Here is an 18,657-nt window from a genome sequence, read left to right as displayed (position 1 = left end):
CTCACTTTCCAGATCAATGGTTTTCAAGCCTATTTGTAAAATCACGTGCTTTTAAAACCATGGTTTTACAGTCTTTCTCAGGAACCTAGTGTTTGAAGTCTGGATGGGGAGCCCAGGGCCCTTATCCCGGTGATGCCCCTCAGACCCTTCCTCAAACCTCAAGTCATCCCCTATGGCACCTCCGAAGAATCTCTGGCCTCCTGGGAGCATGTCTGGCAACTCCGTTGGTCTTCAACTTGAACTGGATTAAGTCCTGACACTGAATTGATCCAAGTTCAGATAAACATCCCGCGATGATAGCGATGGGAGGAGAGATCTTAGAAGAGCAGACTTCTCTCAGCTCATCGGCGGCACCCACGGCCAGTGGACTGTGGGTTAGGATCTTCCCACTGAGCTGCTGAGCCCAGGCTTCTCCTCACTTCATTTATCACTTTGTCACCCAGGGTTGTGTTTTTCTAGTAAGGTCCAGTCCAGAGATATAACTATAGGAAGCTTTGAAGTCCTAGGCCTAAGTTCCCTTTAGGGTAGAGACTGTGCTGGTCTAAATAATTTGTTAATCCAGTACACATTTATTGAGTCTTTATTGTGAATTGCCCACTGTCCAGATACTGAGAATTCAAGAGTTGGGTGATAAGAGACACAATCCCCAATTCTGGGTCATGTAGAGTTGAGTGGGGACCCGATAATCACCTTTAAGAATGTAGAATTGCAGATTTCCTTTCCGTGCTGTGAAGGGAAAGAACATGGTTCTATGGGAAAAGATAACAATTAGTGATGGTGGTGGTGTTGTCAGTAAGGATGGTGATGTCATGACGGTGCTGGCGTTGTCAGGGGTCATGGTGGTGATGTCAGTAATGACGGTGGTGGCATTGTCAGGGGTCATGGTGGTGGTGTCAGTAATGACGGTGGTGATGTCGTGATGGTGGTGGCGTTGTCAGGAGTCATGGTGGTGGTGTCAGTAATGATGGTGGTGGCGTTGTCAGAAGTCATGGTGGTGATGTCAGTAATGATGGTGATGATGTCATGATGGTGCTGGTGTTGTCAGGGGTCATGATGGTAATGTCAGTAGTGATGGTGGTGGTGGTGTCAGGGGTCATGGTGGTGTTGTCAGTAATGATGGTGGTGATGTCCGTGATGATGGTGATGGTGTCAGTAATGATGGTGGTGATGTCAGTAATGATGGTCCTGATGTTGTCAGGGGTCATGATGGTAATATCAGTAATGGTGGTGTTGGTGGTGTCAGGGGTCATGGTGGTGACATCAGATGATGACAATGGTACTAATGATGATATTAGCAATGGTGTAGTGTTGGTGACAGAAGTGGCAATATAAGCTTTGGTTATGATGATGGGGACATCAATGAGGTTAGTGGTTGTCAGTGATGATCTGGGTGCCAATGGTATGGTGGCAGAGGCATGATGTCATTAATGATGGTGGAGGTGTGGTGGTCATGATGACATCAGGGTAACACTGGTGGCAGACATGTAATATTGATTCTGGCAGTGGTGGAGAAGTGGCTGTCGGTGGTGGTAGTGATGGTATGGATTTTCATTCTATCAACAAAAATTTACTGAGTGTCTCCAGTGGCCATCTCTGTGTTGATACTGATGGTGGGGCTGATGGTGATGGCAGTCAGTCATGGTGGAGATGAAAACAGTGATAAATTTATTCTGGAAAAACTAATGCCTAACACACTTCCAGCGAGCAAGACCTAAATATAATATTTTTAAATAAGTCATAGTGGCCATGAGCATAGAGATAAAGAAAATTGAAGCCCCTGGGCCCTATCCAAGCTCTCCAGCATCTGTCATGAGCTTGATATGAAAGCTTGGACTGGCTGTGTTTCTTCCATGACCTCACCAGCCCCCCCTTTCATTCTTGTTCTAAGCCTCTTCCCTGGAGGTGGTTCTTTCTCCACTCTCAGGCTACCTTCAGTGACCCCAAGCCCACTTTTTCTTCCTAGAGCCAGGATAATGGCTCTCTACCCACTAAGGGCTTTGCAGAAGCAGCATATATAAAGATCTAAACCCAGGCTGGCCAGCAGAACCTAGCTCTGGGTTATAGCTCCAGACCTTTGTTCAGTGAGGGGGAAGGGTTTCTCCTGCCTGCAGGAGGAGTGCCCCAGCATGGGGAAAGGGCCTCCACGGCATGGGACCCAACCTCACCGATCAGGCTGGAGGCCAGGAAGGAAGGCAGGCAGGCAGGCAGGCAGACACCGGGAAAGAAATGGAAGAAGGAGGAGTGACATGAGAGGGAACGTGAAGTTTCTTCCTCAGCTACCTAAAGGTGGTCACTCACGTCAAGGGCCATCCACAGAGCCAGCAGTGTGGCTCGAACATGGCAAAGTGACAGACTGATCCTCGAGGCTGCTGCTGCTGCTCCTTCTCCCTGATTGCTCTCGCCATCCTCCCGCCCCCCTGCACACACACTTCAGTTTGTCACCAAGTCCTGCCAGTTCTCCCCCTGCATGGACCAGCCGCTCGGTTCTGGGGCTGTTGGGGGGAGGGTAGGTGGCTCGTCCTGCCCTCTGACCCTCTTCCCTTGGCGTGGAAGCAGGCCGGGGTCTGCAAGTCCAGGGCTCCTCAGCAGTGGGGCCTGAGCTTGGAACCCCACGGGAAGCCTCTGAGAAGCCCGGCCCCAGACTCTGGAGCTGCAGCCCTCTCCCCAGGTCTTTCCCAGTCCCACCTTCCTGCAGATCCCTGAGGAACCTGAAGCCCCAGACAGACAGGACCGTGACAATGAGGAAGGGGCCGGGGCTCCAGGAGGTCAGGCCCCGGATGGGCACAGTGGCCCCGACCCTCACCGTCCTCACGGCTGCCCTTGCTGAGCGAGGGTTGTGCTCCAAGCCTGTGCTAAGCCCTTCATAGGCTGCCTGTCCCGGAACCTCATTCAGAAGACAGACGCCACCATTGCCCTTTTTCTCCCGCTGGGCAACCAGAGGTGCCGGGATGCACGGCCAGTGATAGCAGAGTCGGACTTGGAGCGCAGACAGGGGAACCCCAGAGCCCACACTGTTAATATCATAGTCCGGGTCCTGCGGGGAGCTCCCTGCATCCCCGTCCCTGCCTGCTCGCAGCCTCACTCCCGTGCACCACCTACCCCACGGTGCACACCCGAGTGTCCTATCTGTTCCTCTCAGGGCAGACCCCAACCTCACAGGCCACCCCTACCTTTGGCAACCGAAGACCCACAGCGGGGCCGAGATGTTCCAAGTCTGAACTATTGAAGAGCGTGCAGGGGGGCACCTGGGTGGCTCAGTGGGTTAAAGCCTCTGCCTTTGGCTCAGGTCATGATCTCAGGGTCCTGGGATCGAGCCCTGAATCGGGCTCTCTGCTCAGCGGGGAGCCTGCTTCCCTTCCCCTCTCTCTGCTTGTCTCTCTGCCTACTCGTGATCTGTCTGTCAAATAAATAAATAAATAAAATCTTTAAAAAAAAAAAAAGAAGAAGAAGAAGAGCGTGCGGGGGGCCTGTCCCATTTCCCTAATCCTGCCCCACAAGCTTGGAGAAGGCTAAATCAGAGCCGTACTTGTGACCACGTCTGGTTTTGGAAACCAAGTGCAGGATGCTCTGGCCACTCCTTCTGCGGGACAGGGGCTGAGCTGGGGCTCTGGAGGTACAAGCACATGGGGTGCAGGGGTGAGCATAAGACCAAAGAGGGGTCGTTGTGCCTCTCCACCAGGCACAGAATGGCAGCAGTAAAGCCTGGGGGGCTAGAATGAGGCAGCCCTGTGAGTGTGGAAGAGGAGGGGTGCGGGTGAGCCGCACAGGAGTGGCCTCCTCCACACCCCAGCCCCTGCAGGCCCCTCTTAGGACCAGTCCCTGGCAGGGAGGTGGGGGAAGACGGGGGTGGAGAGTGGATACGTTCCATGCCAAGGTCTAACCTGCCACATGCAGGCTATTGGCCGCACTCCCTAGGAGTGAACAGAAGCACTAAGAGCCACACTTTCTCGAGAGAACCTGGGCCTAGTGAGCCTATAGCGGGGGAAAGATTAGCAACTGGAAATGAGGGAGTTGGGTCGCAGGAGGCTGGGGGCAGGGTAGGAAGGTAGAGTCACGAGCGGTAGCTTTGAATGTTGGCTGCACATGAGAATCACCAGGGAGCTTTTTAAAAATAACCCATGCCCAAGGCCCGCTGATGAAGTCTGACTCTCTGGGGGCGGGGCCAGGCTGCGGGTATTTTTTAGAAGCTTCCCAGGATATTCCAATGTGCAGTCAGGACTGAGAATCCTGGTGCTCAGAGCAGGTGCCAGCTGGAGGGGCACTGGAGGTTTAATGCCCTCCTTCCGCTCACGATGGGAAGGGACTTGCCCAAGGTCACACAGCAAATGGCTTATGGCCTGGAAAGGCCAGGAGCGGCTGTGCAGGGCACTATCCTACACGGATACCGTGGGCCAAAGTCTGCAGGGTCTCTGCAGCCAAACCCCCCACCCCACCAGCCTCCCCCGCACCTCCAGCTGCCCCCGCCCTGCCTCCCCACCAGAGAGCCCTGCAGCTGGATGACTCTAGAATTAGGCGTTCCAACTTCTTTTCTGCACCAGCTCATAAAAGAATCTCTTTAGGGAATTAATAAGTGCCCAAGTCTCCAAGGCCTGACCCTCACCTGCAGTGTTATGTAAATGGCACCTGAACACCCACAGTGCCCCACTCAGAAGCTGGGAGCAAATGACATGCAAATATATGCAATCATTATGCAAACAAGGGCAGCCCCGGATTAATGGCCTCGATCCTTCAACCCAACAGCAGCTGTCTCTTTAGGTACAGGCGTGGCTGACAGGGAGGACTGAGTCGTCTCCTGTCAGAAGCATCCTGAGGAAGGGTCAAGAGGAGCGATTGTTCTGACACCTGGCGTGCTGATGGTCTTCGCTGAGAAATCCAGAGCGGGGGCAGGGGACAAGGCTGGGGAGGAATGGGGGGAGGGGTCTGTCAAGCAGGGGGTTGTTCTTCTCAGACCAGCTTCTTGACCAGGTCCCAGGTCCAGGTTCAAGGTCAGCCATGAGCTCTGAAGGAGAGAAGTGGTGACAGGCACGGCAGAGGTGAACGATGCAGTGGGAGAGGTGACGGTGGGAGGGTGGGATGGAAATAGTAAATAGCTGAGGAGATGGCAGAGGAGGAGGTGAGGGTGGTCAAGGTTCTGGTAATGGTGGTGATGACAGGGCTGAAAACGGGCCGGGAGAGGACGGTACTGGCAGTGGTAGGGACAGTCATGGCGTCGGCCATATGGCGTGCAACACGGTGGGTGAAGCGGTGATGACAGAGGTAATGTTAACAGTGGTCAAGAGGGAGAGGATGGCCGTGAGGAGGGGAGCGTGGTGGAAGCCCTGAGGAGGAGGGGCCCAGTGATGCAGCAAGTGCAGGGAGAGAATGGCAGTGGCCCATGATGACGGCCATGGTGCAAGTAACAGGGGCAGGGGTGGAGTGGGGGGAGTGGCACCGGTCATTGCAGTGGCCAATATGAGAAGAGCGCTGAAGTGACAGGGAAGGTGACTATGGGGAAGGGGAGCTGGGGAAGGCGGGCTCTCAGAACCCTTAACCTCAGGAGGGGAGGGTGTGGAAGAACCTGCCAGACAAAGGCAGGGGGACAGAGAAGGGAAGATGCGGGGTCTGCTGTGCTGGGGAGACGGGACTCCTGACTTCTCTCTCCTCAACGAAGACTCAGCTACACACCCCCTGCCACTCAGGCAGGGTGACAGGCCTGAGGGCTGAGCCGTGGTTGGGGCAATCACAACCCCCCTGGGCTTCAGTTTTCTCTTCTATGAAATGGGAGGAAGGGAGACAGACAACCAAGTGATGGGTGAGTATGTTCTCTCCTTTTAGGGCAGCAGGGACCCTGTTTTCAGAGGCCCCTGTGGCTGATGGCAGGGTGACATGCAGGAATGAGCGGGGAAGAAGGGATGTAGGGGAAACAGGGGCGGGGGGGTGGTGAGTGTCGGAGAAGAGAGCACATGCTAACTGGGGCTCTAGAGACACTGACAAATGTCTCCTCAGGAGACCACAGAAATGCCTGGTGTCACTCCTACCTCACAGCCCCCATCTCTGCATTCCTCTGTCACTCTCACCTCAGCTCGGTCCCTTCAGTGAAGGTTTCCAGAACTCTCCATCTGACAGCAACCTCACAGCTCTAGTTCCCTCCTAAAAGGCGACACTCTACACAGGAGCAGAAGGAACTGCCTTAGACCCTGGGCTCTAGAATCAGATTCCAGGCAGTCGTCGGGTGAGCCTGGACAATAAGCCTCTCTGAGCTTCTATTTCCTCACTTACAAATTAGGAATAAAGATACTACCTTACGGGGCGCTTGGGTGGCTCAGTGGGTTAAAGCCTCTGTCTTCAGCTCAGGTCATGATCCCAGAGTCCTGGGATCGAGCCCCACATCGGGCTCTCTGCTCAGCGGGGAGCCTGCTTCCTCCCCTCTCTCTGCCTGCCTCTCTGCCTACTTGTGTCTGTCAAATAAATAAATAAAATCTTAAAAAAAAAAAAAAAGATACTACCTTACGGATTACAGTACGGATGTCTGTAAGTGTGTTTGGTCCAGCAGATATCAACTCAGAGAACCCACAGCTGTCGGGAAGACACCGCAGGAGTAAGGTGCATTTTTAACCCAAAAAGCAGTAGCCACAGGAGAGAGGGGACCTCCAGGACCTGTGACTTCCCACAGCCCTAAGGTAGAGCCTCAGCAATAAGCCACTTCCTCCTCCTTCCCGTGGGACCTGCACTTGCACGTTAGTCCTGCAGAGGGCGCGCCGCCTCCACGAACCAGGACCCTTCCCTGAGGGCAAGGCTGCTCCAGCAAGGGAGCAGCCCACCCAGCGTCCCTCTGCAATCTGAGTGCTCTCTGGCTAGGTGGAAGGGTTGCAGGGGGCGAAGCTTGGTCCTCTGAGCCAGAGGCGCTCTGGGGGACTGGAAGGGGAGTAGAAGGAAGGGATCTGTTGTTCTTGGCTCTCAGAGGTCCTGAGCCTTCCACTCTGGCTGCGGATTTGCTGAGAACCAGCCATGAGCTTGGGACAGAGGAACCACTGGGATCCCCTTGGAAGCATCTCTTGACAGCTCCAGAGCCCTGGGAACAAGTGCAGTGAGCACCGTGCTCTCTCCTATACCCCCTTTCTTGACTGGGAATTCCCCCCACCCAAAACACACACATGGTGGTCCAGCATGATTCACTGTGAGCGATGACAGTTATCCCGATGGCCTGGGTTTACGCAGGGTGGTGGGACAGAGCAGAGTCGTGTCGGAGTGGTAATGAGGGCCACCTGGAGAGGATCTTTCAGCCTCCTCCCCAGTCCCCAGGTCTTCACCCACACAGGTCACGCTCTGGTACACCTGAGATGCTGCAGTTCCTGCTAGCAAAGACTCTGACCTGGGGCGTGCCCACACAGGGAGCAGTGCCCCCAGCCCTGCCTTCCCACGGCAAGACCAGCACCCGGGGGCCAGGGCTTGGCCCCAGCTACCATCAGGGCCCCACGTGGGGCTAGACTGGGAGGCTGCCTCTGCTTTCTCTACCCAGTTTCTAAACAATACCTGTTTCACAGTGTGAACAATTATCCAAGGACCCCTCCTGTGTTTTCTACCCCCAAGACCAGCAGTGTCCAGCAGAAATACAATGTGAGCCACAAACGCATCTCTTAATATTTTAATAGCCACATTTTTTAAAAGCCACATTTACTTAACCCAACATATCCATAATAGTGTTGTTTCAACTATGTAATCAATATAAAGATTATTATTTTTTTTAAGATTTTGTTTATTTATTTGACAGAGAGAAACAGATCACAAGTAGACAGAGAGGCAGGCAGAGAGAGAAGGGGAAGCAGGCTCCCCACCAAGCAGAGAGCCCGATGCGGGGCTTGATCTCAGGACCCTGAGATCATAACCTGAGCCGAAGGCAGAGGCTTAACCCACTGAGCCACCCAGGCACCCCCAATATAAAGATTATTAATGAGATTCTTACATTCTTTTTTTTTTTCCTACTAAGTCTTCTTCAAGATCCAGTGTGCAGTTTACATTTTTGGCAACCACGTCTTAATTGGGATGAACTGTATTTCAAGTGCCCAGTAGCCACTCAGGGCTGGTGGCTTCCGTAGGGGACAGTGCATTCTAGTCACTCAGCCTTGATATCTTCCGGTCCCCAACCCCCAGTAATTTGTGTTGACCAGCTTACAAGCAGTGGCTGAGGAACCTGATGAGGTTCAATTTCTCTACTTTTGGTTCTCACAGCTTGCGGGGCCCCGGGAGCCTCCTGAGGGCCTGCTCACAGCCGGAGGGGGCTGTCCAACCCTGCCCGGGGAGTCCCCCCCGCATCTGGTGCAGGCCCCGCATAGGGCACACCAGGAGCGCTCTTCAAAGTCCCCAAGGGCACTCAAGGCACCAAGCCGAATTCCCAGGGCCCATGGTCCTGGCCCATCGCCCAGTGGATGCCAGATGTCCCTCCGATCTGCCTGAGGCGAGGGGTTTTGTGCAGCATGTATGGGAGATTAATATATAGATGGTGGAAAGGAAAGCATAAGGAGAGAGTTTGGGGAAGGACGCAGTGTGTGCGGGTTCTGGGGCACAGGAGATGCAGGGAGCCAAGGGGAAATGAGGGGAGAGAAAGGAGCAGCTGTTGGCTTGGTATTTGGGGTATGTGAGTGTGTGTGTATGTGTGTGTGTTGGGCACTAATTGCCAGTCTAGATGAGGTGCAACCAAGGAAGTTTCTGAAGTCGGCTTTGAGGCACAGCACTCTGAAGCGGTCCGGAGCCTCTCCCATACAGACAGGACCCAGGAGGGAGAACTCAGGAGGGAATTTACCACCCGGGACTGGTGCCCTTTGGCGTGTGGCTCCTGGGGCCCTGCTGGGGTGGGGCCTCCTGAGCAGAGGCATGCAGAGAGAGGCAGGCAAAGGCCAGAGCTGGGCAACCCCAGAGCCCCAGTGCTCCCTCTGCTTATCTCTGGGAGGGTCTGAGCGGCACCCACAGAGGGACCGGGGTGGCTTCCGGTTCTGCCACAGTGAGTTGGGTGGGGCTTTGCTTCTTTCTTCCCTTCTCTACTCTGGATTCCAGGGTAGATCCGGAGCTGCAACGCTGGCCCCCTGCAAAGCCAACCCATCCCCGCCCACTGCAAACCAACGCTGGGCTTTTGTGACAACTTGAAAAGGCTGTCCCCTCCAGGCAGACGCAGCCTCTTGGCAGATGGCACCTTTGTGCCAAGCAAAAGGTGTCCACCGTGGCTGGATTTCAACCCGCACCTCCCCCTCTGCGAGGCCCAGCACACAAACCATGTGAGCCTGCACAGCCGTCCTGCGTAACTTCCAGCATTAGGGGAAACTGAACAAAGGTGACAAGCAGAACTTGAAAATCATGCACAGCGAGAGATGAGACCTTTCCCCTCTGCTTCCTTTTCCTCCCCTGGATCAGGGCCCAGAGCTATCGGGAATGGATGAGGGAGAGGCCCCGGGAGGGAGGGCCCAGGGAGTCAGAGCCGCAGAGTCACAGGCTGTCCTACAAAGCCTGTTACATCTTGTCTCCTTGGAGCCAAGTGAAAGCTGCCCTAGGAGGGAGGCAGGACAGCGTTTAAAAAAAAACTGAGGCCAAAGGAGTTTGAAGGGACTGCTCATGATGGCACTACTGATTAGAAAATGCTGAGTGATGGGAGGCAAGGCCACAGAGCAGCGAAGAGGCACCAGGCAGACCTCGGGAGCACCTTGGCCCTGAACTTGGACATTCATTTCGCCCTCCTGAGTATCCATTTGCTCATTTTTAAAGTGGGAATGATAGCGAGTGCTCTTCCCGGGATTAAAGACAGCAGTGCCTGGAAGGTTCTCAGTGGTAGCTGTAGAAACTGGGAGTAAAACCCCAGTTCCTGGCTCCGGGAGAGATGCGGACGTTCTGTGGAGCCCCTCGGTAGGTGAAGAAGTTGAGGGCCGTAGAAAGGGGTCAACTACCAGGTCTGCAGACCAGAGGAAGAAGGCTCAGAAGAAGAACCTTCCATAGCTGTGGGGTTAGCGAGCAGAGCCCCCAGACCTCCTTCAGGACCCCGTGAGTGTGGCCTGAGGAGGGCTCACTGTCCCCCCGCCCCGAGACCACATCCCCTGCCTCCAGCAGCCCCATTCAGTGAGTGTGGGTCACATGCCAACGGCTCATGCTTCCATCTAAGGCAGCTGTGCGTGGAGTTGTCTACAACTCCCCAGCAGCTGAGCGGCTACCTCTGCCCCCCTCTGCTCGCTTCACCCTCCCACCCCTGAGAACACACCCCAAGAGCGTGCACATCTAATGGCTAAGTCTGCTTCCTCTGGTGCTAGAACGAATCACCGTAAACTTCCGTGGCTTAAACCCAAACACACGAACACACGTTTATTCTCTTACAGTCCTAGAGACCAGAAGTCCAAAATCAGTCTCAACCAGGCTCAAGTCAAGGTGTCAGCAGGGCAGGTTCCCTGTGGAGCTCTAAGAGAAATTCCTTGCCTTTTCTAGCTTCTGGAGGCTGCCAGCATCCTGGGCCCCCCCTCCGCTTCCAGGGTCATGTCTCCTATGTCCTCCTTGGACCTTCTTGCCTCCCTCTTCCAAAGACCCTCGAGAGTATACTGGGACTCACCTAACTAGTCCAGAGACTCTCCCGATCTCAGGATTCCTAACTTAATCACATCTGCACAGTTTTGCCATATAAGGTAACACTCACAGGTTCTGGGGATTAGGATCTGGATATCTCTTGGAAGGGCTGCTCAGCTTTTGACGCCAAAGAATGGAACTTAGGCGAGCAGCCTTCTCCCCTTGAGCTGGAGGCGCAGGGTGACAATGCTCACCTGCTTTCAACCATTCTCTGTTTGGCCTCTCCCGTCTCCCCAACAAGGGCAGTCTGACTCCATTGGAGGATGGTGGGAAGGGTCTGGCTATGGAAGAACTCCCATTGGATCCCAGGGTCGAGGCTGTGCGATAACCAGCCACCAGAAAGCTTAAGCAGGCTGGGAAGGCTTTGGAATCCAGGACTGCCTGCTGCCTCTTTCCTCTTCCTCTGCACGTCCGTCATCTTTCAAGACTCCGCTGCCCCAGCATCGGCAGATCAGCTGCCCCCTCTGGGGCCTCTCCCATGTTTGCTGGTGTGTCCGCTGGTGCATGCCCCCCCCCCTGCTGTGTTCATCGGTCATGACCATCTGCAACTTCCTAGACTATGAAGATAGGTCTTCCTCATTTCCTCACCACCCCCTTTGAGGCCTGGCATGGGATCTGCTCCCCTGGAGAGCGGAGGCCTTGTCTGTTTCCACTCAATCAAAGAAATGCTTGCAGAACTGGGTCATGCTGAGCCAATCCATGGCTCCCAAGGAGAAAAATGGAAGTACAAGGTGTCAGCTCCGTGCCCTGGCTGTTCCCTGGGAATCGGCCCAGGCTGCTGCTCCCTGGGGAGCACCCACCTACACTTCCATCCGTCTGGGGCTGGCGGCTGGCTGTGTGGTGCCCTCCACTGCTCCTGTCTGTTCACCTGCTTGCTCTCCCTCACTCACCCCAAGCAACTGCCAGCCTGCTCCCAGCTCACCCTCTCCCCAGCCCCAGGCACCTTCCAGCAGTGCTCCCATTGTCCATACTTTCCGGAATTGTCTATCTTCTCCTCATTGTCTCTCATTCTCTCCAGGAGTCAGTCCTCTCTGGCTTCTGCCCCTTTATGGCACTGAGACTGCCCTCCCAGAATCACCAGCAGTCTCTGTGCCACCTAACCCCAAGGCGTCTGTCAGAAGGGACTGACCTGCTGCTTCCCACACTGGGGGCATGCCCTAAGCTCCTTGGTCTCTCTTCATAAGGGCATTCTCTGGCCCTGGACTGAACTTGGCCCCTACATGGGTCCGATGGGAATGCCGGGCACTAACACCCCAGGAGTAACCCTCGACCAACAAGGGATGAGAACTAGTGGCTCCTTCCCCCTTGACTGGACAGTTCTAAGGCATGCTCCGGAAGTCAGAGGGTCCCCACCGTGACGGGGCACCCCCCTCACCCTCCACAGCGGAAGCAGTAACGCCCTTCACGGATTTTCCTCTCCACCTGATCTCCCTGCCCCACTCCCTCACCTGCTTCCTGGGATCATCTCCCAAACAAAGGACTTCACCCAAATCCTTACCAACAAACCTGTTTCCTGGGAAGCTGAACTGAGGCACCAGATAGTGTCCCTCTCCTCCTTGGCCACCAGAAAAGACCATTCTGTCTTCAAGACCCTCAGTGACCCTGGCCCGTGTCTGCCCCGTATGCAACCCCTCTCACTTTCCCCATACTCCGGTCACACTGACCTGCTCACCATCACCTGCGCCACCCACCACAGCTCTGTTGCCCTCCACTCTGGCTCCTGCCATCCGCCTGGCACGCCCACGCCCCCCCAGCCCTTCTGCTTTACGCCCTGTTAGCCGATCCCCAGCTCCTGCAGGCAGGAAGGAAGCCCCTTCCCCTTGCTGGGCAGTGTTCTGAAGTCAGCTGGCATGGGCTCGGAAGCACCAAAGTACATCTCTTCCTAATTCTGCATTCCATGACACTGTGTCCATAGCCTGCAATCAGCCACGGGGAGTATTTACACGATGGAAGCTGGCAAAGCCTTCAAATCAAGGATTTCGTTTTCTTTGAAGAGCCAGCATTGCCTGTGTCCCTTCCTGCTCCCCACAGCCTGTGGCTCCCAGGTGCAATGAAAGCCTGTGTTTGTGTGTGGGCTCCCAGCACAGGCCCCTGCTCTGGGCTTCCCTCCAGGGGCAGGGCCAGATCAGCGGGAGGGGGAGTCGGTTCAGCTGCACGGTACCTGGATGGATGCGGACGGGAGCCAGGGACCAGGGAGCAGCTGGGCGAGGTGGGCAGCAGGGCAGGAAGGACCTGGAAGACAAGGGCCAGGGGTGTGTGTGTCTGTGTCGGCAGGGGGAGGGAGTCTACATTTGTCTGTGTGTGTGTCTGTGGGAGGTCTGTCTGTGTTCCTATACATGTGTCTGCATGTGTGTCTGTGTGTGTCCTTGTGTATCTGTGTGTGTCTACATATGTGAATCTGTATCTGCCTGTTTGCATGTGTGTCTGTGTCTGTGTGTCCATGTAGAAAAGAGAGACTCCAAGAAAAACAGAAACATAAGAGAAACAGGGATGGCAAGCAAGTGCCCAGGAGAGAAAAGAAAGACGTGGAGAGAGAAAGCGAACGGACAAAGCAAACACAATACACAGAGGCAGACAGAAGAGAGACGAGGCAGAGACAGAGGCAGGAATAGAGAGATAGGAGGACAGCTTGATGGAGGGAGAGGACAGAACCGGGGAAAGCAGCCGAGGGCAGCAAGAGAAGAATCCAGTAACAGCAAGGGGGAGCTTGGGAGGGAGCGGGAGTGGCGCAAAGTGCAGTAAAGACAGGAGCCACAGAGGAGGCAGCGGCCACAGCATGGACCCCCTCCTCGGGTGTCCATCAACGATTTGATTCAAAGACACAAATGTTCGATTGCCTCTTCCATTTAGGCTCTGCATTCCTCCGTAATTCAATAATGCATTGCCCAATTACTCACATGATAAGCGATTTGAAATTAGGTAAAAAAAAAAAAATACTTAGGCAATTAAACTGTGAAGTGATCTAATTGTTTTTGAAAGAAATTCCTTTACCACGCTCCCTTGGGCTTTTGATTCCCCCTTTCTAAATCAGCCGGTGGAGGGATGCGTAGAGCTACAGATCTGGTTGGGGGTTCTCCCCAATGGAATTGGGAGCACTGTTGAGGGCACGGTCCCCAGATCCACCCCCTTCCCCTTAGCCAGTGCTATGCCCAAGTCAGCTTGTGCTGGCTCAGGGACAATCATTCACACACCGTCTCCCAGTTCTGCATTCAGGGCCAGTGCATTGGTAGCCTGAGATCGGTCATAGGGGGAGTATTTACACCAGGAAAATTGGCAGCGTCTACAAACTGGTCCTTTTTTTTTCCCTTCAGGTGCCTTCCCTCACGCACCTCCCCCACCCCCACCAATCTCTGGCTCCCAGATGTGCTGAAGCCTCAGCTGGGGCTCACAACCCCAGCTGTGAGCCGCCCTCAAGGGGCAGAGAGCAGAAAGCCTTTGGGGGAGGTCACGTGGCAGCACAGGGAGTAAGTGGGCGCGCTGGATCCTCATGCCTCCACTCGAGGCAGGGTGGTCTGGAGGGAAGAGAGCTGGCCTGAATGACAGGCCACCTCAGAGAATTCTACATGTCAGTCAGGGTTACCCAGGCTGGGCAAGGGAAGTGGCCGGCTCTAGGTCAGCAGGGACACGGATGGGATGGGCCAGGCTGGTGGTCTCCTGGGCTCCAGCCTGTGGGCCTCTCTTTGAGTCTGAGAGAGTCCCGGAAAGTATATATAGGGCAGTTTTGTTGTTATTACAGCTCCACTGGCTGCTAGGGAAGCTGAGTCCTGTGGACTGGCGGCCTTGAGCTCCCCACCTTGAGGGACTGGGGGGTAGTCAGGCAAGTGGGAGAACTACGTGGGGAGAAATACCCAAAAAGCATGCCAAGTGTTGTTTGAGGGGCAGGTGGGGGCAGAACCACGGACGTCTGTGCGAGAAGAAGGCCAGAGGTCCTCTCTCTCTTCTCCAGAAGCAGACCGCTTTGGAGAGCCAAGTCCAAGCAGGGCTGGAGCGAGATCCAGTATTTCCTCTTAGGAGGAAGAAGAGAGATGCCTTGGGGCACAGGGAGGGGCAACCGAGGTCAGGTAAGTGAAAGGGACACATCTAACCCCTGAAAGCTTCCAGAACACATCTGCAGTGCTGACACACTCTTCTTGGGATCTGAGCTGTGCCCCATGCTGGTCTCCAGAGCCCCAGTACCCCAAGCTGGGATGGCTCATACACCAATGTCACGTATGTGCAGAAGACACTCCCGGGCCTAGAAGATTCTCTTCGACAAGCCCTGTCTCTGTCCCACAAGCCTGGTGATAGTGTCAGGCCTTCCCGTCATAAAGAGACCCCAACCAGCCAGCACACTTCCCTGCAAAGCTAGCAAGAGAGACTCATCTTGAAGGTGAGAAGTTGACCAGGCAGCTGGCTGCCTCGCATTCATTCTCCCTCTTTCTCTTTCTCTCTCTCTCTGTCTCTTTCTATGTCTCTGTCTCTCTCACTCTCTCTTTCCTTCTGTCTCTCTCATTTCTGTCTCACTGTCTCTGCCTCTCCCTCCTCCTTCCCCACCTGGGCCCTCACTCAGCTGACTAGTCCACAGCAAACAGCTAAATATAGTTCTCTACTCCTTGACTCCTAAAAATGGGCCACAAACTGTCCATCAGCTTTCATTCCTCAGCTCAGTCATTCCAGCCATGAGCCAGCTACAGCTCCTGAAACTTGACTAGGCTGCCCTCAAGCCCATTTTTGGTGAGGTCTGCATGTGGGGAAAACATGAGTTTGAGAAATCCAGTTTCAAAGATGTGAAACCAGCACGTACTTTGGAATCAGAGTGGCTAGGGTTCGAATCTTAGCTTTACCACTTCCGGGCCGTGTGACCTCAGACAAGTTACTTAACCTCTCTGAGCTTTCATCATCCTCAGCTGTACAGTGAGGCTGTACATTGCTCTGGCTCACGGGACCATTGGGATGGTCAGCCAGGATGACAGGTGTGAGCTGATAGCCAAGACCTACCTGGCCGAGACCTGGAGGGGTGGTAACCTCCCTTCATGCAAAGTCATTCTTTACCTGCCCCACAGTAGGACAGAAACTGGAATTGAAATGCCTGCCCAGAAAATGGGGATTTCCTGGGATCTGTACAATCAGTGGCTAAAATCAGTATCTGTCCCTATGCCCCGACTCTGACCTTCTTTGACACAGCAGGGGCTACCACATGTGGTTCCTGCAAGAATCCACCCCCATCCCCGCTGACTGCCCCCCCCCCAACACACGCACAAATACACACACACACTCATGCGCACATCTGTCTGTCAGCTAGGGGCGCCAAGTGCACGGACCGCAGACCCGCTGAGGCCGGAGGAATGGGCACGGAGCCTACGGCCCCATCCTGCTTATCTGCCTCTCTGCTCTCCCGTCTCTTGGCCCTGGGTGTGTGAAGAGGCTCTGGCGCCCTCTGCCGGGTATCGCGCTACCTGCAGTCCATACGGAACCCAGTTAGAGCCTGAGGAGCAAACCGCGGGGAGGGGGGCGGGTTTAGAGACAAGGACTCCCCTCCATCTAGCGTAGGAGAAGGGAAAACCAGAAGCCGGGGACCCTTCTGTCCTGAAAGCTGCCAGGACAGAGGATGGGCTACGCAGCCACTCGCCCCGACCACAGCAGGGGCTTATGGTAGCATCATCTCAGATGTGTAAAACGACGCTCTGAGAGCTCACAGTGACAGAGCCAGGCTCCAGGGAGTGTCCCAGGCTGCAAGTCTACACGACAGAACTACAGCCCAGACCAGAAAGACTCTTCTTCCTTCTCTGCCAGTGCCAGGGTCCAGACGCTCAATCTTGGAGGCAGGAGAGCTTGATCGTGCAGAAGCTGAGCTTGGCAGCCGGATAGATACAGACCAGGTGCCAGGACAGCCCCTCTCTGCCCCTGTGACCTTGGCCCCTACCCTCTCCAAGCTGCTGCATCTTCATCCCCGAAATGGGTGGAGATAATACAGTTTCTGTGAGGACGAAGTGAAATTTCACGCGGAGCACAGCCCAGGGCCTGGCACATAGTAGGCACACAATAAGTGTGAGCTATTGTCATTGTGGTCATTTCCCTTGCCCTGGGTCCTGAGGGCTGAGGGCTGAGGGTCGTCAGAACCTTCACCATGGAGCCTCGTCTTTGCAGGAGGCCACGTCAGACTGTCAGATTCCCACCAGAAACACCAGTAGCTACCACATGATGGACACCAAACCTCTTTCCCCAGGATGGTCCTTCACTGCTTGTCTGCAGAGTGGCCCTTGCTGGGCCAGGTTGATGGTCCAGGCCTCCTCTGGGCCCACTGAGAAGCAGTCCTGTCTTGCGGTGAATCCTTGGACGCTGTCAGTGGTCGCATTTTCTGCCCTGTGGGAAGACCAGTCTGCATGAGGGGACAGTAAGGCGAGTAAAACAGGAGGGCGTGAAAAGGCCCTGGGGCTCGCAGACCCCCAGTTCTTGATGTCGTTCATGTCCACCAACGGCCCAGCCCCTCCTCCCGCTCAACTCTTGGACTCTTACTTACATTCTGTGAGATGCTCTGGGAACCTTCCATTAAATTCCACTTTCTGCAGAAGCTGGTATGAACGGGGCTTCTGTCACTTGCAAGGAAAAGGGCAAGGGGCAAGGACGTGCTCCTCCAGCCCCTCAGTCCCCTGCTCACGGCTGCCTATCTCCCTCCTCACTCACAGACGCTCCCATCCCATGGTTCTGTGCCTCCCCTACCCTAAAATGTTCCCAAGCTGGGCTGTTTCCCCCTTTGTTTTTAAAGACGGGTTTTGTTCAAGTGTAACACATTCCTTTTGAGTCTCCACGTGCTGAGATATAGAATCACCTTTCTTTTTTTAAAGATTTTTTATTTATTCATTTGACAGACAGAGATCACAAGTAGGCAGAGAGGCAGACAGAGAGAGAGGAAGGGAAACAGGCTCCCTGCTGAGCAGAGAGCCCGACACAGGGCTTGATTCCAGGACCCTGAGATCATGACCTGAGCCGAAGGCAGAGGCTTTAACCCACTGAGCCACCCAGGCGCCCCTAGAATTGCTTTCTAACCGCCACCCTTCTCACTACCTTTGGCCGCTGCTGAAATCCCCTCGACTGCTGGGCGGGAGGACTATTGGTGATGGCTGCAGGGCACAACTCCCCGCCCTCTGCATCTCTGGGAACACTCTAGCTTCCAAAACCAGAACCGAGACGGGCTCCTGCTCACCTCCTTCAGACATCCCCACCTCTGCTCAGACAGAGCGCCAAGCCCCAGTGGCAAAGCCTGAGCCAGGGGAATCCGGCTACACCCATCCTCCTGCTCTCTCTTCTGGGGACCCCTGGGACTGGGGGTCCAGGAGAGGGATGTGGACGCAAATCTCCCAAGACTGTCCTCTCCTGGGTGGATCATCAGGGCTTCCATCGTTCCTCCAACTCACTCTCCGTCCAAAAGCCGGCTCCCTCTCGAGGACCCATGAAGGCATCCTCTGATGCCCTGCCCAAGGTCCTCCTGGGCTGGGCAGCAGTGTGTGTGTGCACGCACAGGCATGAGGTCAGCCAGTACACATGGCTCTCTCCACCTGCTGTCTGTCTCCTGTTGCCCTTTCCCTGTTCAGACGGTTCAGAGGGGCCTCCCAGAGTCTGCAGTCACCCACCTGGGCTATGACTGTGCTGGTCTGCCTTACTCAAAATTCCCTGTGGCTTCAGGGAGAAGCAGCCCACCCCCAAAGAAGAGAGAGAGTGGCCTGTCATAAATCCCGCTCTCCCCTCATGGCAGATGGCTCCCCCCAACCCCTGCCCCTTGCACTCCTCTTGGGAGGCGGTGGTGGTTGATGAGAGAGGGGCCAGTGCAGCCCCTCTGAGAGCCCTGCCAGAGGGAGAGGATACAGTTCTGCTATTCACAGGCAACTCTGAGTGTAGGGACAGAGGGTCCCTCGTGTTGTTCGTACTCAGGCTTGGGTCTCTGCTGCATTCCAGAACAGAAGGAAGGGTCGCACGCAACCTCCTGTTATGCTGCTGCAGGGCTCTCCTCCTGCCCGGATCCCAGCGGAACTGATCAGATGAATATGAAGAAGGGAAAGCCTGTGTTGGCCTGGAAGCCAGGGGAGGTGTATCCCTGGGCCAGGA

The sequence above is a fragment of the Martes martes genome, assembly GCF_963455335.1.
Source record: "Martes martes genome assembly, chromosome: 7".
NCBI classification, from domain to species: domain Eukaryota; kingdom Metazoa; phylum Chordata; class Mammalia; order Carnivora; family Mustelidae; genus Martes; species Martes martes.
This window is presented reverse-complemented; position numbering follows the sequence as displayed.